We start from the raw sequence: 22781 nt of genomic DNA, 5'->3' as shown, positions 1-22781 counted from the left end.
TTGTTTTTTTTTTTTTTAAGTGTCAAACATATTTCACCCTTGCTACTAAGGCATGCTAGCTATGCAATTGGTCACTTAATAATTACATATAAATAGACATCTTCACAACCGGTGTTTGCAGTGCTTTGAATGAAATATTTTGCAACTAAAAAAAAGTTTATGAAACTGTGGTTAGTGTCTGCAGAAAATATTCACAATAAAATGCTAAGGGATAAAAGCAGTATTAGAACTGCGTACACAGTGGGGTTTTAATTTTATGAGGAAACTCTATATCTGTGTTAGTATATATAGTTATAAGTATGTATACCAAAATGTCTGCAAAGTCATGCACCAAAATATTAACGCTGGCTTTGCCTGGGTGGTTGGAATTTATTTGGGTAATTTTAACTTCCTTCTTTGTACTTTTCTTTATTTTCTGAATCTTTATATATAATAAATATTTTCTACTTTTGAACTCAGGAAACCTATGGTATTTGTTGTTAAAAGTAACCCATTATTCTTTAAGCCTCCATGGTAAGGTATCTTTTTAAATTTATTTTTATTTTTTATTTTGGCCAGTGATGGAGAGAGCAAGAAACAGGAGTCCTAGATTTGAAATGTGTTTTTAGCCAAGAGGACTTAGAGAATGAAGGTTAATGTACACGAATGATTTTTGACCCAGGAGAGGATTTGCAGATGACTTAAAATATAAGAATATGATCAGGGCTCAGGAGATTTTCAAGCGGTGCCCCGTCAGATCTGCTGGACTCCAGCCTCAGCAGATGTTCCAGTGGTTTCTTAGGAGGGCCTCTGTCTACCCTGGTATGTGTGATTGCAGCAAGACTGTCTGAATACAGCTCGATCCCCAAGACCAAAATAGTCCAGTGAGTCACTTGGATATATTCTGAACCAAAGATTTAAAAACCAAAGCATGCAAATGGCCCTCCTGCCTCAGCTCAGAGTGAATGTCAGTTAGTTTTGATGGCACGGCTACCAAAGTGGCTATTGCTCAAGACAGAGTCTTGCTGGAGTGAAGACAGATGGCTATCAACTCTACTTCAATTAAAAATAAATAAAAAATTAAATTAAAAGACATTTAAAAAAAAAGATCGATGGCCCCTTCTTTGTGGGTGAGGACTCCATGTTACAGTGTATTATGGTATGCTATGTTATTTTCATTACTCTTTTGTATTCTCTGTGACGTTTAACACAATATAAGCAACATGCAAAGTGCTGGATAAAGGACAGACACCAAAGCAGAGGAGAGTAGTGTTATCAAGCACGGGCTGAGCAGGGCGCCATGCACCTGACTGGCTGGGACTGCCCGTCTTCACACCTCTTGTCTTGGTTTCATCGTGAACAGTATCCTCTTTCACTCTCAAAAGTGTCCCGTGTGGGACGGTCATTTTATTGGGTCACCCTGTGGCCGAGGTGGCTAAGTAAAATCTAGAGCCGTGTTTTCATCTCTGTCTGAAGAGCAGTTGTCTGCCTGGCAGAAATTTCAGGGCCATGCCCAAGGGCACATGCTTTTTAATGCCACACCCTCCTCCCTACCCTGCCCTGACTGCAGTAGATGCCTTTGTATTAAGCCTTTTCAGATAGATAAATGGAACTGTTGAAGGAACCCTGGAAGATTAAAGCTCTGGACAAGTTGATCTCTTTCTGTAACCACAGCTGGGCCAGATGGTGGTCATACTTCTAGGACTCTGAGCGCTGCATTTGGAGCCAATGGGATAAAACCCTGAAAACACATTGAAACTGACAAGCTGCCTTGACTTCTGTTCTTTGGCTTTTAAGCCATAGATTTTCTTCTTCTTCATAACAATTTGCTCTTCTGTTTCCCCCATTCCTTTGTAGACTCCCTCTCGGTCCCCTTTTCCTTTAGAAGAATGAGCGCTGAACGGCAGCATGGCTAATTCGCTGAGGATTTAGCCTCCCTTAATTGCCCTAGAAGCCAGGAAAATCAGTCTCTGGAAACAAGCTCAAGGAGGATTCACACTGAGACAAGCATTTGTATTCTGACAAAGGCTGTGCACTTTTCTGTTCCTGCCCTAGGAGCAGAGGTGTAATAAATGAGATTGGGAAAAACTTCTGCATGTTCTGAATTAGGGTTTAAGTTCCTGGAAACCTCGTGTGCTCTGTAAATTTAAGATTAAGGATTGTGCTGGTTTAGAACAAAAATGGTTCTAACATTTTCTTGGGTCCACGCGCCCTCTGAGAAAAGATGATAGCTGAGGATCCTCTCCCCGGAAAATTAGGCATGTGACACACAAAGAAAATTCTCCCTATGATTTCGGAGGATTTGTGTTGCCCAATTCACTCTACGGATTGTAGGTTAACGCAGCAGATCCAGTTGGTCGCCGCTCGGATATCCGTGCTATGTCGCCGCCCTGCCTTCTTTGTATCAGTAGCCCTATTTTCTTCTGGTATGTCACCTCCTCCCTGTGTTTTGAGGAGAGGCCCTGACCCCAGCGCCCAGATGGAGGTGATAGGGAGGATGGTTGTTCTAAGCCAATCACGATGGTCCCACGCCTTTTTCCAGAGATGGTTCTGGCAAACGTGTGTGACACTCTGTTGGCGTCTTTATGCTGGGGAGCTTTGGGGCAAAATCTCATCACTCGTAAAATGAGAAACGTACACTCGTATGCAGAAAGTCATCTTGACACTCCTTCTGAGGTATTATAGGATTGAGCAAATGAGAGAAAGCAAGAAGAACTCTGTGGCAATGGATTGGAAGGGGCCATATTGGTGTCGATTCATGATTTCTAAAACACGCACATGGATGTGTGTATGTGTATTCATATGCAGAGGTGAACACCTATGTGATCTTTTATGTTGGGGTGTATGTATATTTGTATGTTTGTATCTGTATATGTGCACACACTTTGATATATTTCCTGCCTCTGATCGATTGATTGATAAAAGGGCCAAGAAGAAGCGATACAAAGTAACAGTGAACACACCTAGTACACAGATCTCAACACCATTGCCCACTGACAGGAAGCAAGTCTCCTTGCAGAAATTCCAGGGATGGGTCTTTACGGGGAGGGGGAAGGGGACGCTGGGACGAAGTGAGACAGTAGCACTGACATATACACGCTACCAAATGTAAAATTTATAGCTAGTGGGAAGCTGCTGCATAGCACAGCAAGATCAGCTCGGTGCTTGGTGACCACCTAGAGGGAGACGCAAGAGGGAGGAGATGTGGGGATATACGTATGCATAGAGCTGCTTCACTCTGCTATACAGCAGAAACTAACACAACATTGTAAAGCAATTAGACTCCAATAAAGCTGTTAAAACAATCCCAGGGGGACTTCCCTGGTGGCGCAGTAGTTGAGAGTCCGCCTGCCGATGCAGGGGACGCGGGTTCGTGCCCCGGTCCGGGAGGATCCCACATGCCGCGGAGCGGCTGGGCCCGTGAGCCATGGCCGCTGAGCCTGCGCGTCCAGAGCCTGTGCTCCGCAACGGGAGAGGCCACAACGGTGAGAGGCCCGCGTACTGCAAAAAAAAAAAAACCAAAAAAACCAATTCCAGGGATGGGGCATGAATTGAGGTGTAATCAGAGGAGCAGGTCGCTTTTCTCAGGCTGGGGCCGTAACTGAGCCTTTGGAAGAGGCCATCCCACCAGTCAGCTAAGTGGCTGCTTTTGAACAATGAGGTTTGTGATCAAGCCGGCGGATCCCTTGGTCATACACTCATTGTTGCGCCTCCTTGGACGTAAACTCAGCCCCTTGGTTTGCCGCAGTGTGGTGTGGGCTCCCACGCTGGTAGGTCGGGCATTCTTACGTCCTGGGCTGTGCGCACGCAGAGGCATTCCGTGCAGAGAAGGCAGACCCGCATTTGGAGTGGGTTGCTATGGATTCCAGTAAGCATTTTGCTGTCTCCTCCTTCCCTTCAGGGTGCAAGTGGTCTGTCGGTAATTAACCTTCCACCAAGGGGCCGGCTGATCCCCTTGAAGGTGCTGTAGGGATTGACATCCGTCTCCACTGCTGGTTGGTCAGACATCCCCAGTGGCAATGGCTAGGTCGTTGGTAAGAGGGGGCCCGTATTCTGGACCCAGGCGTAGCCTCCCTCCCTGCCACCTGAGCCGTCCCATTCACGGGTCCCTTGTGCCAGCAGCGGAGGCACTGAGCGCAGGAGGCTGGCTGATGTCCATAGGAGAGTCGTGCATTCTTCCAAGCGCCCCTCAAGCACCGGGGCTCTGCTGATTCCCACGGCTCCAGGGCAGGTCCGACTGCACCACAACCTACACATACTGACTCCGAACTCAGAGCTTGAAATAGAGGCTTGTGTACAACAGACTTGTTTGTCAGTGCGACCTCAGTAAGGAGGAGGGACTAGTGGATGAAGCAGGGATGGAGGGAGAGCAGCAGACCGACAGCTAATGTTTAACACCATCTCTAGGAGCCTCGGAAATGAACCTCAGGGTCGTGTGCCCTGCGCACTACAGGGGTTTCATCACTCCTGTCCAGCGTGCTTTGCTGATCACAGTGGCCCCAACACGCTCGAGCCCCCAGCTTCTGCGTGTCAGCAGGCCCAGCAGCTTCTTTGGTGTCTGAGAACTCTTCGAGCAGGAGCCCAGACACGGGAGAGGAGGTACTTTGGCTCCATCCGTGTGGAAGCTGGTCAAAACCTGTGCTGAACTGGAAAGCCACGTGAAGAAAGGAAGTGGGTGGGGGGAGGGTGGGGAGAAGGGGGGTGGGGGGAGGGTGGGGAGATGGGGGGCGGGGGGGAGGATGGAGAGATGGGAGGGGCGGGGGGGAGGGTGGGGAGATGAGAGGGGGCGGGGGGAGGGTGGGGAGATGGGGGCGGGGGGAGGGTGGGGAGATGGGGGCGGGGGGGGAGGGTGGGGAGATGGGAGGGGCGGGGGGGGAGGGTGGGGAGATGGGAGGGGGCGGGGGGAGGGTGGGGAGATGGGGGCGGGGGGAGGGTGGGGAGATGGGGGCGGGGGGAGGGTGGAGAGATGGGAGGGGGCGGGGGGAGGGTGGGGAGATGGGGGGGCCGCCAGACTTGTCTCATGCACACACTCCGCTCCAGATGGTCAAGGAAGGAAAATTCAGGGTGTGGGCAAAGCACACCTTCCTCCACCCTTATCTAGCCGTGATACCTTGGATTATTCCCCGGCCAAGTTCAGTCGTGTGGCGTCAGGCAGCCTGCAGCCTGGCTACCACGGAGCTGGGATATCCTCTGGAGTCCCGAGGATAAAGACTGGGAGGGGCTTTGAGCTGAGCTTCACGTTCAGTGTACGCGTCTCCGTTTTCCTTCCCGGGTCCGATCAGGCTGTGTTTCGGCTTGTGCTTGCACACACGTTCAGTTCACTGAAAAACGACGTGGCCGGTAAGTGTGCAGAGGGACTGTGGCGTGGCCGGTGACCCCAGCCTCTGCCGGAATGTCCAGAACAGGTTGCTTCCTGCCGGAAAGAGACTCCAATAGCCAGAGCGACTCACTCTATTTCAGTAATAAATCTTAGCCCTAGTTAACGGCCTGCGTATTCAAAGCAGTGTTAAATATGACAGAATTTCAGTACCACCTTAGAATGTGAGCAGCTTCTCGGAGCCATATGTAACAGATTCTGACTGATGGCGAGACTATTTGGGGAGCTAAGCCCGGGAAATGTGCTTCTACTTTCTATAATATGTCTGCGGCTGCACAGTTACTTGGTGTTTGCTCTTCCCCGGCACAGAAGGGTTTGGAGAGTTAACCTGATATTCCCAAGTTGAAAGATTTCATACTTGATTTTGTAAAATTTAAGAAAAAGTCATTTAAAAGAACCATTCAGCTGTTTATGGAGCTTACATTCTTGAGAGCTAAGCGTTCTAAAGTACTGGGTATCGTTTCCTAGAGTTTCACATCTCCCTTTGGCCCCTTCATGTTCTTTCACTTTCCTTCCACAGCACGTGGAACACCGTGGTTGTTCCTCTTGCTGCTTGTGGCTATCTCTGCGCCCCTCCTCTTTGTCATAAGACATTCTGTTCCTCCCACCAGCCCCAGCCTGTTTGCACCTTGGCACACGGGGAGAACAGGACTCTTTGCAGAGTCTAACCCCTGGGACGGTACTAGTTTCAGCTTTTCAGAGACCAAAGCCCTGGCCCAACAGGGCCCAGCTTTTGGATACTGAGGCAATGGGGAGAAGTAGCGATGCATTTAACTTCAGAGATGGTAGTCTGCGGCATAGAAGGAGGAAGCTCTCGTGGCATCTTTCACTATAGCCCCTGGGAAGTTTGGAAAAGTTCCATTTCATTCTTACTTTTTTGGATCCTGAAATAAGAGTCTGTAGGACAAGTCAGGAATACAGAGATTGGTCGGAGAGACAAAGAAAGGGAACAACTCAAGTCTCCCTGGAGAAAACTTAAACCTCCAGAGCAGGTAAACAAACAAAATGCTTGTTGGGAAAACAAAATCATTCGAAAGTAATAGGAAAAAAAGAATGTAAAAAATAGCGTTTCTTCCTGATTTAAGATAAAAAGCAATTAAGTGTTAGGGTGGAAAAGTTGGATCTCTAGCTTGGGCTTTGGGTTCAGACCTGGATGGGAATACATTCCTCTGTGTTTGAGTATCCAAATTTCCTAATGACCCACCCGCATGACCATATTTTAACTTAATTACCTCTTTAAAGACCCTGTCTCCAATTATGGTCTGAGGTGTTGGGATTAGGACTCCAACATATGAATTGTGTGGAAGGGGTCATTCAGCCCGTTGTACCCTCTGCTTTCAGTTGTTTTGGGTATAAACTCAGAAGAATTGCTAGATCATACAGTAATTCTCTTTCTAATTTTTCGATGAAATAGCTTATTTCTGTAGAGTGACTATGAGACTCAAAGGCATATAAAGGGCGCGGCATAGGGCTGGGCTCAGAAAATGTTAACTGTATTAGTTGTGTAGGCCATAAACCAGTCTGACCACAGAATTTTCCGGCAAAGAAATCGAGTCCAGAAAAGTTAAGCAACTTATGACTCCAAGTTTCTAGTTAGCAGCAGACTCAGAAAAAGAACGTAGGTTCTGACGACGTCAAGACTCTGGATACCACCACGCACCACTTCTTTCCAGTCCTTTCAAGACTGTTCTGTTACTTGTTATTAACTACTTACTGGCTTTTATGGCATTTGATTTTATTCTTCATATTTTAAACTTAGTTTTCTGAATAGGTAATATATTTACAGGGGTCAAATTGAAAAAGTATACAAAGATTTAAAGTCTATTGTCTTTTTCCCACTTTCGTCCTCCAATATCCTGGCTGCTCTCCCATTTGCAACCAATATTGCTATTTTCTAATGTGCTGCACCTACTTCTTCACTGAGTCCATCCCCTATTGTTGTACATTTGATGTTACGGGCAGTGCTGCATTGAATAAATTTGTACATACATCATTTCAATAAGAGGGAGGTGTATCTGTAGGATATAGGTCTAGTGGTGGAATTGCTAGGACAAAGGGAATGTGCATTTGTAATATAGATTTTTGTCAAACCACCCACAATAGGGCTTATACCAATTTACACTTTTACCATCATCTCAGGGAATTTTAAATAACAAGGAGCAATTACTATACTATTCCAGACCCTACTTTATTTATCTATTGATGGTTGTCTACATGAGGCGTTGGCAGGAGTCAAGGCAAAATCAGAGGACATTCCCCTCAGGTCAGGAACAAGTCAAGGACGCTCGATTTTGCTGCTTCTATTCAACAGTATATTGCCAGGGCAATTAGGCAAGAACATGAAATAGAAGCCAGGCACATTGGAAAATAAGAAGTAAAGATATCACTGTTATATATAGAAAATCCCAAGGAATCCACTAAAAAACTATTAGAACTGATAAGCCAGTTTAGCAAGGTTGCAGGATACAAATTCAATACACAAAAATCAATTGTGTATTTGAAAAGCAATTTGAAAATGAAATTAAGAAAAACAATTCCATTTATAATAATGTTAAAATGATAAAATAATTGGGAATAAATTTAACAAAATAAGTGCAAGTCTTATACTCTGAAAGTTACATTGTCAAGACAAATTAAAGAAAGCCTCAGTAATTAGAAAGATATACCACGTTCAGGGATCAGAACATGGAGTATTGTCAAGATGGCAATACTCCCAAATTAATCTACAGATTCAATGCAATCCCATCAGAATTCCTGCTGGCTTCTATGCAGAAACTGACAAACTGATCCTAAAATTCATATGGCAATCCAAGGGACACAGAATAGCCACACAACCTTGAAAGAGAACAAACTTTGAGAAATCACACTTCCTGATTTCAAAACTTACTGCAAAGCTACAGTAATCAAGACAGTTCGTACTGGCATGAGAATAAACATACATCAATGGAATCAAATGAGAGCCCAGAAATAAACCCTGATTACAATCAGTTGATTTTCAACAAGCGTCCCAATATAATTCAATAGGGAAAGAGTAGCCTTTTCAGCAAATAGTGCTCGGACAACTGGATATCCACATGCAGAAGAGTGAATTTAAGCCCTCTCCTCACACCACATACAAAATTACTTCAAAGTGAATCAAAGACCTAAATGTAAGAACTAAAACTCTAAAATCCTTAGAAGAAAACATAGGTGTAAGTCTTCATGACCTTGGATTAGGCAATGGTTTCTTATGTATGACAACAAACCCACAGGCAACCAATGAAAAGAGAGAGAAATTGGACTTCAGTAAAATTAAAAACTTCTGTGTGGCAAAAGACACCATCAAGAAAGTAAACAGACAACCCACAAAACAAGAGAAAATATTTATAAACTATGTATCTGATAAGGGACTTGTTCTAGAATATGTAAAGAACTTTTACAACTTAATAATATAAGACAAGTAATCCAATTAAAAAACAAGTAAAGAATTTGAACAGACATTTCGCTGAGAAGATATATAAATGGTCAATAAACATGAATTATGCTCAATGTCATTATCAGAGAAAAGCAAATAAAAACCACATGAGATATCACTTCATATCCGCTACGATGACTGTTGTCCAAAAAACAGAAAATAAGTGTTGGTAAGGATGTAGGGAAACTGGAACTTTCATACATCGCTGATGAAAATGTAACATGGTTTAACTGCTTTGGCATTTTCAAAAAAGGTAATGTCTGGACCTATTGTAGAGCTTGGGGTTTGCAACTCTGGAGATTAAGAATTCCAACTCTTTAGTAGCAAACTTTCTAAAATTTATTGAAGAGTAAAATGCATTGTGTACTCACATATGGCCTTTGAGATTCATGGATGGTTCTTGAGCTGGGAACCACTTCTGACTCTTTTGTTTCCAGGTTTTATGATGAGCAGCTTTGGAATGGGGAGGTTCTGAGAAGAAATAAGGAGGGTTTAGAGCACATCTACCGACTTTCCAGCCTTACATAACTGAGTTGCTTGTTGGAATTTTCTCTTGTTTCTCATAGAATATTAGCTACTTCCTCAGGAGCTCATATACTGCAAGAGTCCTTGGTAAGATTTCATTTGAAACTATAGGAACCCCCTCTGCTGACCTATTCTGGCTGTTTCTAATGTTCCTTGGCCTCGTGTTTCCTGGACCCCATGGGAAATCGTGGCAGAACCCCGTTATGTGTCAGTACTTCCCTTCACATAGAGTTTTGTCTTTGTTGTCACTCTTAATGTCCTTCTTTTTTCTTGTCTTAAAGAGGGACCCTCCACTCCTTTCTCTGAGTCTAAACTCTCTCCTCTGGGCTGTGGATCCCACCACGTCCCCTGGGATTTTGCCCCATCGGTGCTGTTTCTCTGGTCTCTGTCTCCCACTGGATTCTTTCCTTGGCTGGATTCTTGGTCAAATTTCCCATCGTTTTTTAGAAAGCAGTAACAAAAGTACAAAAAACCCCAACACCAAAACTTCCCTTAGATCCTGATTTCTTCCTTAATATCCTATGTTCTCTTTTTTCCCCCCATAGTAACCTTATTTTGGGGAAAGTCTGTGTCTTTTCCTATTTTCCTTGATGGGTACTTTTGAGGAAGAGCCTGAGGTTTCAAAGTTACCAGCCCTGTGCTAAAATTAAGTCTAGAACATATCATACCTAGAACAATTCTGGGTGGGAACGCAGAATGAGACTGCAGCGAGGAGGAGAGAGAATTCTCTAAATGGTTTTCCCAGGCATTGTGCTAGAAGCCCAATGGCCACATGTGGACTCGTGTTCTGGTTACATGGACAGATGCAGGGAGAGCGTTATTTGGTATAAGCCCTAGTTTGTTTGTTTATTTATTTTTTAGGCATTGGAGAACAGAGTGGCATCCTGGAGAGAAAATACCATCCTTAGTAAGAGACAGGAGTTCTTCCTATGCAGCAAGTGCCCCAAGATGGTTGTGGAGATGTATTTGGTTTTGTGCATTTAGTTTAGTTTGAATGTTAAGGTTTCTGGCATGTAGCTAGATCTACGAGGCTCAGTGGCCTTGAGTGTTTAGTTTAGCCTGAGACTGGTGAATCCGCCAGGAGGAAGTAAGAAGCATGAGGTGAGATTACTGTCAGGATGAGGTGATCAAGGAATTCACTAGTGAACTAAGAGCCCCTTCCTTGTCATTGAGAGGGATATCACCACACAGCACGAGTATCACTGAGACACAGCATTCTGCAAACAGTAGCCACAGTCACCACTCTGAAAGAGTCACTTGACTGATACACTCCTGCTAAATGTAATTTAAGGGAATAGGGAATAGGCTTATCAATTTCAACAGAAACCCCCTTAGGGAAGAGGTGTTAGTTTATAAACACACCACCGAGCTCTCTCATAGTAGGAAACTTTATGATGTTATCAATAAAGCTGGAATAGTGCTCCTGTCAAATACCAGAGTGCCATTTAACGAGAAAATTACCTACTATACAGATGGAATGTTTTCCATTTTAGCATCAGGGGAACTAAAGTCCAGAAAGGTTAAAATGTCTTGGGCAAAGTTCATGGCAATATGGCTTTTCAGTTGAGTCTGGATCTCCCGATAGACCTAGGTCATGTCACAATAGTTCCTGGTAAACAGATTTATAGCTTGCATTTCTTGTCTAGAGAAGTCTCCACACAGAAGTAGAAAATCTATATAGGAGATTTAATCCAGGACTTTTTCCTCTGCCTCTCAGATTTTTTTTTTATCCTTTTAAAAAAAATTTTTTTAACATGTTTATTGGAGTATAATTGCTTTACAATGGTGTGTTAGTTTCTGCTTTATAACAAAGTGAATCAGCTATACATATACATATGTCCCCATATCTCCTCCCTCTCGCGTTTCCCTCCCACCCTCCCCATCCCACCCCTCTAGGTGGTCACAAAGCACCGAGCTGATCTCCCTGTGCTAAGCGGCTGCTTCCTACTAGCTATCTGTATTACATTTGGTAGCGTATATATGTCAATGCTACTCTCTTTGTCCCAGCTTACCCTTCCCCCTCCCCATGTCCTCAAGTCCATTCATTCTCTACGTCTATGTCTTTATTCCTGTCCTGCCCCTAGGTTCTTCACAACCATCTTTTGAATTATTATTATTCCATATATATGTGTTAGCATACGGTATTTGCTTTTCTCTTTCTGACTTACTTCACTCTGTGACAGTCTCTAGGTCCATCCACCTCACTACAAATAACTCAATTTCGTTTCTTTTTATGGCTGAGTAATATTCCATTGTATACATGTGCCACATCTTCTTTATCCATTCATCTGTTGATGGACACTTAGGTTGCTTCCATGTCCTGGCTATTGTAAATAGTGCTGCAGTGAACACTGTGGTACATGTCTCTCTTTGAATTATGGTTTTCTCAGTGTATATGCCCAGTAGTGGGATTGCTGGGTCATATGGTAGTTCTATTTTTAGTTTTTTAAGGAACCTCCATACTGTTCTCCATAGTGGCTGTATCAATTTACATTCCCACCAACAGTGCAAGAGGGCTCCCTTTTCTCCACACCCTCTCCAGCATTTATAGTTTGTGGATTTTTTGATGATGGCCATTCCGTGAGGTGATACCTCATTGTAGTTTTGATTTGCATTTCTCTAATGAATAGTGATGTTGAGAATCCTTTCATGTGTTTGTGGGCAATCTGTATATCTTCTTTGGAGAAATGTCTATTTAGGTCTTCTGCCCATTTTTGGATTGGGTTGTTTGTTTTTTTGATATTGAGCTGTGTGAGCTGCTTGTATATTGTGGAGATTAACCCTTTGTCAGTTGCTTCATTTGCAAATATTTTCTCCCATTTTGTGGGTTGTCTTTTCGTCTTGTTTATGGTTTCCTTTGCTATGCAAAAGCTTTGAAGTTTCATTAGGTCCCATTTGTTTATTTTTGTTTTTATTTCCATTTCTCTAGGTGGGTCAAAAAGGATCTTGCTGTCTAGATCCTTGACTGATGTCATAGAGCGTTCTGCCTATGTTTTCCTCTAAGAGTTTTATAGTGTCTGGTCTTACATTTAGGTCTTTAATCCATTTTGAGTTTACTTTTGTGTATGGTGTTAGAGAGTGTTCTAATTTCATTCTTTTACATGTAGCTGTCCAGTTTTCCCAGCACCACTTATTGAAGAGGCTGTCTTTTCTCCATTGTATATTCTTGCCTCCTTTGTCATAGATTAGTTGACCATAGGTACATGGATTTATCTCTGGGCTTTCTATCCTGTTCCATTGATCTATTTTTCTGTTTTTGTGCCAATACCATACTGTCTTGATTACTGTAGGTTTGTAGTATAGTCTGAAGTCAGGGAGCCTGATTCCTCCAGCTCCATTTTTCTTTCTCAAGATTGCTTTGGCTATTCAGGGTCTTTTGTGTTTCCATACAAATTGTGAAATTTTTTGTTCTAGTTCTGTGAAAAATGCCATTGGTAGTTTGATAGGGACTGCACTGAATCTGTAGATTGCTTTGGGTAGTATAGTCATTTTCACAATATTGATTCTCCCAGTGCAAGGCACATGGTGTATCTCTCCATCTGTTTGTATCATCTTTAATTTCTTTCATCAGTGTCTTATAGTTTTCTGCATACAGGTCTTTTGTTTCCTCACGTAGGTTTATTCCTAGGTATTTTCTCTTTGTTGCAATGGTAAATGGGAGTGTTTCCTTAATTTCTCTTTCAGATTTTTCATCATTAGTGTATAGGAATGCAAGAGGTATCTGTGCATTAATTTTATATCCTGCTACTTTACCAAATTCATTGATTAGCTCTAGTAGTTTCCTGGTGGCATTGTTAGGATTCTCTATGTATAGTATCACGTCATCTGCAAACAGTGACAGTTTTTCTTCTTCCTTTCCAATGTGGATTCCTTTTATTTCTTTTTCTTCTCTGATGGTTGTGGCTAAAACTTCCAAAACTATGGTGAATAATAGTGGTGAGAGTGGGCAATCTTGTCTTGTTCCTGATCTTAGTGGAAATGGTTTCAGTTTTTCACCATTGAGAACAATGCTGGCTGTGGCTTTGTCATATATGGCCTTTATTATGTTCAGGTAAGTTCCCTCTATGCCTACTTTCTGGAGGTTTTTTTTTTTTTTTTATCATAAATGGGTGTTGAATTTTGTCAAAAGCTTTTTCTGCATCTACTGAGATGATCATATGGTTTTTCTCCTTCAACTTGTTAATATGGTGTTTCACATTGATTGATTTGTGTATATCGAAGGATCATTGCATTCCTGGGATAAACCCCACTTGATCATGGTGTATGATCCTTTTAATGTGCTGTTGGATTCTGTTTGGTAGTATTTGGTTGAGGATTTTGCATCTATGTTACCAGTGATATTGGCCTGTAGTTTTCTTTTTTGTGACATCTTTGTTTGGTTTTGGTATCAGGGTGATGGTGGCCTCGTAGAATGAGTTTGGGAGTGTTCCTCCCTCTGCTATATTTTGGAAGAGTTTGAGAAGGATAGGTGTTAGCTCCTCTCTAAATGTTTGATAGAATTTGCCTGTGAAGCCATCTGGTCCTGGGCTTCTGTGTGTTGGAAGATTTTTAATTACAGTTTCAATTTCAGGGCTTGTGATTGGTCTATTTATATTTTCTATTTCTTTCTGGTTCAGTCTCGGAGGGTTGTGCTTTCCTAATAATTTGTCCATTTCTTCCAGGATGTCCATTTTATTGGCATATAGTTGCTTGCAGTACTCTCTCATGATCCTTTGTATTTCTGCAGTGTCGGTTGTTACTTCTGTTTTTTCATTTATAAATCTATTGATTTGAGTCTTCTCCATTTTTTTCTTGATGAGTCTGGCTAATGGTTTATCAATTTTGTTTATCTTCTCAAAGAACCAGCATTTAGTTCTATTGATCTTTGCTACTGTTTCCTTCATTTCTTTTTCATTTATTTCTGATCTGATCTTTATGATTTCTTTCCTCTGCTAACTTCGGGTTTTTCATTTGTTTGTTTGTTCTTCTTTCTCTAACTGCTTTAGGTGTAAGGTTAGGTTGTTTATTTGAGACGTTTCTTGTTTCTTGAGGTAGGATTGTATTGCTATAAACTTCCCTCTTAGAACTGCTTTTGTTGCATCCCATAGATTTTGGGTCATTGTGTTTTCATTGTCATTTGCTTCTAGGTATTTTTTGATTTCCTATTTGATTTCTTCAGTGATCTCTTGGTTATTTAGTAGTGTATTGTTTAGCCTCCATGTGTTTGTATTTTTTACAGATTTTTTTCGTGTAATTGATATCTAGTCTCAAAATGTTGTGGTCAGAAAAGATACTTGATACGATTTCAATTTTCTTAAATTTACCAAGGCTTGATTTGTGACCCAAGATATAATCTATCCAAGAGAATGTTCCATGAGCACTTGAAAGTGTATTCTGTTGTTTTTGGATGGAATGTCCTATAAATATCAATCAAGTCCATCTTGTTTAATGTGTCACATAAAGCTTGTGTTTCCTTATTTATTTTCATTTTGGAGGATCTGTCCAATGGTGAAGGTGGGGTGTTAAAGTCCCTTACTATTATTGTGTTACTGTCGATTTCCCCTTTTAAGGCTGTTAGCATTTGCCTTACGTATTGAGATGCATAAATATTTACAATTGTTATATATTCTTGGATTGATCCCTTGATCATTATGTAGTGTCCTTCTCTGTCTCTTGTAATAGTCTTTATTTTAAGTCTATTTTCTGTCATAGGAGAATTGCTACTCCCGCTTTCTTTTGATTTCTGTTTGCATGGAATCTTTTTCCATCCCCTTACTTTCAGTCTGTATGTGTCCCTAGGTCTGAAGTGGGTCTCTTGTAGACAGCATATATACAGGTCTTGGTTTTGTATCTATTCAGCCAGTCTATGTCTTTTGGTTGGAGCATTTAATCCATTTTCATTTAAGGTAGTTATCGATATGTATGTTCCTATTACCATTTTCTTAATTGTTTTGGGTTTGTTTTTGTAGGTCTTTTCCTTCGCTTGTGTTTCCGGTCTAGAGAAGTTACTTTAGCATTTGTTGTAAAGCTGGTTTGGTGGTGAATTCTCTTAGCTTTCACTTGTCTGTAAAGGTTTTAATTTCTCTGTCGAATCTGAATGAGATCCTTGCCGGGTAGAGTAATCTTGGTTGTAGGCTTTCCCCTTTCATCACTTTAAATAAGTCCTGCCACTCCCTTCTGGCTTGCAGAGTTTCTGCTGAAAGGTCAGCTGTTAACCTTATGGGGATTCCCTTCTATGTTGTTGCTTTTCCCTTGATGCTTTTAATATTTTTTCTTTGTATTTAATTTTTGACAGTTTGATTCATATGTGTCTTGGCATGTTTCTCCTTGGATTTATCCTGTATGGGACTCTCTGTGCTTCCTGGACTTGATTGACTATTTCCTTTCCCATATTAGGGAAGTTTGTAACTATAATCTCTTCAAATATTTTGTCAGTCCCTTTTTTCTTCTCTTCTTCTTCTGGGACCCCTATAATTCAAATGTTGGTGCATTTAATGGACACAGGGTGTCCAGCACTGTAGCTTGCTGGTCACTGAGTGGAGCTAGTTCTTAGTGTTGAGATGGAGATCTCTGGGAGAGCTTTCACTGTTTGATATTATTTGGGGCTGGGAGGGCTCTGGTGGACCAATGTCCTGAGGTTGGCTCTCCCACCTCAGAGGTTGAGGCCTGACGGCTGGCCGGAGCACCAAGACCCCGTCAGCCATTTGGCTCAGAGGAAAAGGGAGAAAAAGAAAGAAAGAAAGAAAGAAAAATAAATAAATAGTTATTAAAATAAAAATTTAAAAATTATTAAGGATTAAAAAATTAAAAAGTATTAAAAAAATAAGAAAGAAAGTAGAGAGCAACCAAACGAAAAACAAATCCACCCATGATAACAAGCGCCAAGAACTGTAGTAAAAAAAAAAAAAGTAATAACTGGACAGACAGACCCTAGGACAAATGGTAAAAGCAAATGTATACAGACAAGAGCACACAAAGGAGCATACACATACACACTCACTAAAAGAGAAAAAGGAAAAAATATATATATTAAAAAAAAAAAGGAAGAGAGCAACCAAATCAATAAACAAATCTACCAATGATAATAAACTCTAAATACTAAACTAAGATAAACATAAAACCAGAAACAAATTAGATGCAGAAAGCAAACCCCAAGTCTACCGTAGCTCCCAAAGTCCACCTCCTCAATTTGGGATGATTCGTTGTCTGTTCAGGTATTCCCCAGATGCAGGTACATCAAGTTGATTGTGGAGATTTAATCCGTTGCTCCCAAGGCTGCTGGGAGAGATTTCCCTTTCTCTTCTTTTTTCTCACAGCTTCTGGGGTTCAGCTTTGGATTTGGCCTCGCCTCTGCGTGTAGGTCGCCTGAGGGCGTCTGTTCTTCGCTTAGACAGGAGGGGGTTAAAGGAGCAGCTGATTCGGGGGCTCTGGCTCACTCAGGCCAGGGGGGAGGGAGGGGCACGGAGTGCGGGGCGGGCCTACGGCGGCAGAGGCCAGCATGACGTTGTACCCGCCTGAGGCGCGCCGTGTGTTCTCCTTGGGAAGTTGTCCCTGGATCCCAGGACCCTGGCAGTGGCGGGCTGCACAGGCTCCCGGGAGGGGAGGTGTGGATAGTGACCTGTGCTCGCACACAGGTTTCTTGGTGGCTGCAGCAGCAGCCTTAGCGTTTCATGCCCATCTCTAGGGTCTGTGCTGGTAGCCGCGGCTCGAGCCCATCTCTGGAGCTCGTTTAGGCGGTGCTCTGAATCCCCTGTCCTTGCGCACCCAGAAACAAAGGTCTCTTGCCTTTCCGGCATGTCCAGACTTTTTCCCGGATTCCCTCCCAGCTAGCTGTGATGCACTAGCCCCCTTCAGGCTGTGTTCACGCAGCCATCCCCAATCCTCTCCCTGAGATCTGATCTCCGAAGCCAGAGCCTCAGCTCCCAGCCCCGCCTGCCCCGGCGGGTGAGCAGACAAGCCTCTCGGGCTGGTGAGTGCTGGTCGGCACCGATCCTCTGTGCGGGAATCCCTCCGCTTTGACTTCCGCACCCCTGTTGGTGCGCTCTCCTCCGTGGCTCCAAAGCTTCCCCGCTGCCGACCCCCCGGCTCCGCAATTGAAGGGGCTTCCTAGTGTGTGGGTACTTATCCTCCTTTTCAGCTCCTTCCCCGAGGTGCAGGTCCCGTCCCTATTCTTTTATCTCTGTTTTTACTTTTTTCTTTTGCTAAGTGGTAAGTGGGGAGTTCCTTGCCTTTTGGGAAGCTGAGGTCTTCTGCCAGCGTTCAGTAGGTGTTCTGTAGGAGCTGTTCCACATGTAGATGTATTTCTGATGTATCTGTGGGGAGGAAGATGATCTCCACGTCTCCTCACTCCTCCGCCATTTTGAAGGGCCCTCTGCCTCCCAGATTTTATGTGTCGTCCTGACACGGTTCAGCAAGAATCCTTCTACAAGCCCATGGAAATAAGACTTTTGCTAAAAAGTAATTGTGGTTCAAGGACGAAATGTAGTTACATGGGAAAGCTGACTGGTCAGCTCTGTGTAAGCTCTGTGTATCGGGACAAGGCCCTTGAAGTGGAGGTAATACTTACCCCATGGAGTTGCAGTGACCATTAAGAATTTATGAGAAGTGCTGAGCACTGTGCCTTGCATGTTATACGTTCTCAGTAAGTATTAGTTGCTTTTATTATTTTCACGAGCTGCTACTTGTAAGAAAGCACCTGCCTGCAACATGGATGGACCCAGAGATGATCATACTAAGTGAAGAAAGTTAGAAAGTGAAAGACAAATACCATGTGATATCACTTATATGTGGAATCTAAAATATGACACAAATGAACTTATCTACGGGACAGAAACAGACACACAGACATAGATAACAGACTTGTGGCTGCCCGGGGGGGAGGGGGTTGGGGAGGGGTGGATTGGGAGTTTGGGATTAGCAGATACAAACTATCATATAGAGAATGGATAAACAACAAGGTCCTACTGTAGAGCACAGGGAACTATATTCAGTATCCTGTGATAAACCAGAATGAAAAAGAATGTATATGTATACGTCTAACTGAATCACTTTGCTGTACAGCAGAAACTAATACAGTACAACACTATATATCAACTATACTTCAATAAAATAAATTAAAACAGTAACAACAAAGAAAGCACTTGCCCCAAATAGCAGTGTAGCTGACCAGGCAACTTTCAGTATTTATTTATCCAACACATGCTTATCCTGTGGTCCTGCCTATATTGCGCTGTTGCTCCTTCAGTCCCACCAAGGTAGATACTGGTATTCTCATTTTAAGGATGAGACTTAGATTAATAACTTCTTAAGATCTTACAGCTAATGAGTGCTATGGCCTGGCCCCTTCCCGTAAGTCCTCTTTTTTCACAGCGCCATGTTGAGTTGTTTCCCAATTTAACCATCTAATTATATATAGATATGAGTGGGCACCTCCCTCAGGCCTTCACCCTGCTCCCCAGTAATAAAGACTTGTAAGAAATGCCATCCATACTCTGCAATTGAAATCAATCCAATACAGACCTGTGAACTAAAGAAAATCTTATTTGTTTTTTGTTTGGTTGGGTTTTTTTGTTGTTGTTTGTAGATTTCCTGATGATGCCCATTCTAACTGGTGTGAGGTGATACCTCATCACAGTTTTGATTTGCATTTCTCTAACAACTAGTGATGTTGAGCAGCTTTTCATGTGCTTCTTGGCCATCTGTATGTCTTCTTTGGAGAAATGTCTATTTAGGTCTTCTGCCCATTTTTGGATGGGGTTGTTTGTTTTTTTGATATTGAGCTGCATGAGCTGTTTATATATTTTGGAGATTAATCCTTTGTCCGATGATTCATTTGCAAATATTTTCTCCCATTTGGAGGGTTGTCTTTCCGTCTTGTTTATGGTTTCCTTTGCTGGGCAAAAGCTTTTAAGTTTCATTAGGTCCCATTTGTTTATTTTTGTTTTTATTTCCATTACTCTAGGAGGTGGGGCAAAAAAGATCATGCTGTGATTTATGTCATAGAGTGTTCTGCTTATGTTTTCCTCTAAGAGTTTTATAGTGCCCGGTCTTACATTTAGGTCTCTAATCCATTTTGAGTTTATTTTTGTGTATGGTGTTAGGGAGTGTTCTAATTTCATTCTTTTACATGTAGCTGTCCAGTTTTCCCAGCACCACTTATTGAAAAGACTGTCTTTTCTCCATTGTATATCCTTGCCTCCTTTGTCATAGATTAGTTGACCATAGGTGCGTGGGTGTATCTCTGGACTTTCTATCCTGTTCCATTGATCTGTATTTCTGTTTTTGTGCCAGTACCATATTGTCTTGATTACTGTGGCTTGGTAGTGTAGTCTGAAGTCAGGGAGTCTGATTCCTCAGCTCCACTTTTTTCTCTCAAGACTGCTTTGGCTATTTGGGGTCTTGTGTGTGTCCATACAAATTTTAAGATTTTTTGTTCTAGTTCTGTAAAAAAATGCCATTGGTAATTTGATTGGGATTGCATTGAATCTGTAGATTGCTTTGGGTAGTATAGTCATTTTCATAATATTGATTCTTCCAATCCAAGAACATGGTATATCTCTCCATCTGTTGGTATCACCTTTAATTTCTTCCATCAGTGTCTTATAGTTTTCTGCATACAGGTCTTTTGTCTCCTTAGGTAGGTTTATTTCTAGGTATTTTATTCTTTTTGTTGCAGTGGTAAATGGGAGTGCTTCCTTAATTTCTCTTTCAGATTTTTCATCATTAGTGTATAGCAATGCAAGAGATTTCTGTGCATTAATTTTGTATCCTGCCACTTTACCAAATTCATTGATTAGCTCTAGTAGTTTTCTGGTGGCATCTTTAGGATTCTCTATGTATAGTGTCACGTAATCTGCAAACAGTGACAGTTCTACTTATTTTCCAGTTTGTATTCCTTTTATTTCTTTTTCTTCTCTGATTGCCATGGCTAGGACTTCCAAAACTATGTTGAATAATAGTGGTGAGAGTGGACATGCTTGTCTTGTTCCTGATCTTAGAGGAAATGCTTTCAGTTTTTCACCATTGAGAATGATGTTTGCTGTGGGTTTGTCATATATGGCCTTTATTATGTTGAAGTAGGTTCCCTCTATGCCCACTTTCTGGAGAGTTTTTATCATAAATTGGTGTTGAATTTTGTCAAAAGCTTTTTCTGCACCTATTGAGATGATCATATGGTTTTTCTTCTTCAGTTTGTTAATATGGTGTATCACATTGACTGATTTGCATATATTGAAGAATCCTTGCATCCCTGGGATAAATCCCACTTGATCATGTTGTATGATCCTTTTAATGTGTTGTTGGATTCTGTTTGCTAGTATTTTGTTGAGGATTTTTGCATCTATATTCATCAGTGATATTGGTCTGTAATTTTCTTTTTCTGTCATATCTTTGTCTGGTTTTGGTATCAGGGTGATGGTGGCCTCACAGAATGATTTTGGGAGTTTTCCTTCCTCTGCAATTTTTTGGAAGAGTTTGAGAAGGATGGGTGTTAGCTCTTCTCTGAATGTTTGATAGAATTCACCCGTGAAGCCATTTGGTCCTGAACTTTTGTTTGCTGGAAGATTTTAAATCACAGTTTCAATTTCATTACTTGTGATTGCTCTGTTCATATTTCCTATTTCTTCCTGGTTCAGTCTTGGAAGGTTATACCTTTCTAAGGATTTGTCCATTTCTTCCAGGTTGTCCATTTTATTGGCATAGAGTTGCTTGTAGTAGTCTCTTAGGATGCTTTGTATTTCTGCCGTGTCCGTTGTAACTTCTCCTTTTTCACTTCTAATTTTATTGATTTGAGTCCTCTCCCTCTTTTTCTTGATGAGTCTGGCTAAAGGTTTATCAATTTTGTTTATCTTTTCAAAGAACAAGCTTTTTGTTTTATTGATCTTTGCTATTGTTTGTTTCTATTTCATTTATTTCTGCTCTGATCTTTATGATTTTTCTTCTGCTAACTTTGGGTTTTGTTTTTTCTTCTTTCTCTAATTCCTTTAGGTGCAACGTTAGATTGTTTGAGATTTTTCTTGTTTCTTGAGGTAGGCTTGTATAGTTATAAACTTCCCTCTTAGAACTGCTTCTGCTGCATCCCATAGGTTTTGGATTGTCGTGTTTTCATTGTCATTTGTCTCTAGGTATTTTTCGATTTCCTCTGATTTCTTCAGTGGTCTCTTGGTTATTTAGTAACATATTGTTTAGCCTCCATGTATTTGTGTTTTTTACGTTTTTCCCCCTGTAATTGATTTCTAATCTCACAGCGTTGTGGTCAGAAAAGATGCTTGATATGATTTCAATTTTCTTAAATTTACTGAGGCTTGATTTGTGACCCAAGATGTAATCTATCCTGGAGAATGTTCTGTGCCCACTTGAGAAGTGTAATCTGCTGTTTTTGGATGGAATGTCCTATAAATAGCAATCAAACCTACCTGGTCTATTGTGTTATTTAAAGCTTGTGTTTCCTTATTAATTTTCTGTTTGGATGATCTGTCCATTGGTGTAAGTGAGGTGTTAAAGTCCCCCACTATTACTGTGTTACTGTCAATTTCCTGTTTTATAGCTGTTAGCAGCTGCCTTATGTATTGAGGTGCTCCTAAGTTGGATGCACATATATTTATAATTGTTATATCTTCTTCTTGTATTGGTCCCTTGATCATTACGTAGTGTCCTTCCTTGTCTCTTGTAACATTATTTTAAAGCCCGTTTCTTCTGATTTGAGTATTGCTACTCCAGTTTTCTTTTGATTTCCATTTGCATGGAATATCTTTTTCCATCCACTCACTTTCAGTCTGTGTGTGTCCCTAGGTCTGAAGTGGGCCTCTTGTATACAGCATATGTATGGGTGTTGTTTTTGTATCCATTCAGCGAGCCTGTGTCTTTTGGTTGGAGCATTTAATCCATTCACGTTTAAGGTAATTATTGATATGTACGTTCCTATTACCATTTTCTTAATTGTTTTGGGTTTTTGTAGGTCCTTTTCTTCTCTTGTGTTTCCCACTTAGAGTAGTTCCTTCAGCATTTGTTGTAGAGCTGGTTTGGTGGTGCTGAATTCTCTTAGCTTTCGCTTGTCTGTAAAGCTTTTGATTTCTCCATTGAATCTGAATGAGATCCTTGCTGGGTAGAGTAATCTTGGTTGTAGGTTCTTCCCTTTCATCACTTTAAGTACATCATGCCACTCTCTTCTGGTGTAGGGTTTCGGCTGAGAAATCAGCTGTTAACCTTATGGGAGGTTGTATGTTATTTGTCATCTTTCCCTTGCTGCTTTCAATAATCTTTCTTTGTCTTTAATTTTTGCCAATTTGCATACTATGTGTCTCGGCGTGTTTCTCCTTGGGTTTATCCTGTATGGGACTCTCTGCGCTTCCTGGACTTGAGTGGCTCTTTCCTTTCCCATGTTAGGGAAGTTTTCAACTATAATCTCTTCAAATATTTTCTCAGGTCATTTCTCTCTCTCTGTCTTCTCTTTCTGGGACCCCTATAATG

At 41.8% G+C, this 22781-nt stretch overlaps 1 protein-coding gene and 1 long non-coding RNA gene across 4 annotated transcripts in view; one reads left to right on the top strand and one right to left on the bottom strand.

Moving 5' to 3' along the window:
* MAP2K6 (mitogen-activated protein kinase kinase 6) overlaps positions 1–22781 on the top strand; it is a 135838-nt gene that overhangs the window by 51839 nt on the left and 61218 nt on the right. The window lies entirely within an intron of this gene.
* The window catches only part of LOC141277399 (uncharacterized), a 56650-nt gene continuing 39044 nt past the window's right edge, over positions 5176–22781 (bottom strand). Inside the window, exons 2-3 of the long non-coding RNA XR_012328749.1 lie at positions 9182–9281; positions 5176–5392 (exon numbers count right to left, since the gene is read on the bottom strand). This is a non-coding gene — a long non-coding RNA (uncharacterized lncRNA). The remainder of the gene's footprint in view (positions 5393–9181; positions 9282–22781) is intronic.

Source organism: Tursiops truncatus, chromosome 20, assembly GCF_011762595.2.
Source record: "Tursiops truncatus isolate mTurTru1 chromosome 20, mTurTru1.mat.Y, whole genome shotgun sequence".
NCBI classification, from domain to species: Eukaryota; Metazoa; Chordata; class Mammalia; order Artiodactyla; family Delphinidae; genus Tursiops; species Tursiops truncatus.
This window is presented reverse-complemented; position numbering and strand designations above follow the sequence as displayed.